Genomic DNA, 1,012 nt, shown 5'->3' with positions numbered 1-1,012 from the left:
TGCAGCCAAAGGCAGCTATTACAGCACCCTGCAATGCAGAAGCAACCACGGCCACTGCCGGAGACTCTGCTTCCACGGGGAACGGTGGATCGGCAATTGCAACGGTGGGCATCAACACTGCTGCAAATGAAAGACGAAGCTGAGATAAAGAACCACCAGATCCCAAAGAGGAAGGAGACCAAACCAGACCTGCCAAGAGAGACCACACCACAGCAATTCCCAGGCTGGACACAAGCAGCACTTTTACAGCAGGGTCAGTCCACTGTAAATAAAAGATTTGCTTTTATATGTCCCTCTGGCTCCGTAGTTGAACTGCTTTTTCTTAGAGACATCGGAAGGTGGACATTTCTATCAGAAGTCTAGCGCTGGAGCACTGGGTCATATAGTTGGGTTTAGTAATAGATAAAGGCTTTTTTGCTTCTAACTTTTCACTCTGATGATGATGATGAGAAGCCCCAATCAATTATCTGACATCAGCCCTTCCTGCCATTAATCAAAAAGCAGTCTCTGTCTCAGAGATCTCACAATCTCTGTATAGATGAGACAGTCATAGGAGGAAAAACAAGAAGTGAAGGGAAAAGAAGGTAAACGCTGCAAGAACACTGATTTTTAAAAGAATCAGCTGAACAAGTACAGGACGTCCTCGGTTATTTGAAGCCGCAGTCATCCAAATGCCAGGTTTCTTCTACTAGCTTGCAACTACTGGCCTTGCACAATTAACTGTTTTCCTTTAAGCTTCATTGACTACAGAGCTATATATCTGCTCAGAAGTTCAGTACAATGGCTTGTAGCCTTTGGTACTGTGTTAGAAACTGTTCTCTTTTTTAAGAGAGAATATCTGTACTGTCAAGCCTAGGATGGCTTTATATGATGCCTGGTGTGTTAACATTACTCACAAGATGCTGCGGCTTCTTGTACCCGAACAATTCAGTGACCCAAATGGCTTTTTGGCGGCTGCTTTCCAAATGGGTTCAGATTACTCAGGATGTACCGTAGCAGCAACAGCAACCGC

At 44.8% G+C, this 1,012-nt stretch overlaps 1 long non-coding RNA gene across 1 annotated transcript in view; it reads left to right on the top strand.

The window, feature by feature from the left end:
• Window positions 1-124, top strand: part of LOC112551926 — a 2,590-nt gene extending 2,466 nt beyond the window's left edge. Inside the window, exon 3 of the long non-coding RNA XR_003096269.1 lies at window positions 6-124. This is a non-coding gene — a long non-coding RNA (uncharacterized LOC112551926). The remainder of the gene's footprint in view (window positions 1-5) is intronic.
• Window positions 125-1,012: the final 888 nt, after the last annotated feature.

This window comes from Alligator sinensis, unplaced genomic scaffold (genome assembly GCF_000455745.1).
Source record: "Alligator sinensis unplaced genomic scaffold, ASM45574v1 scaffold687_1, whole genome shotgun sequence".
Taxonomy (NCBI): domain Eukaryota; kingdom Metazoa; phylum Chordata; order Crocodylia; family Alligatoridae; genus Alligator; species Alligator sinensis.
The sequence above is the reverse complement of the archived record's forward strand: the minus strand, read 5'-3'. Positions and strand labels throughout refer to the sequence as shown.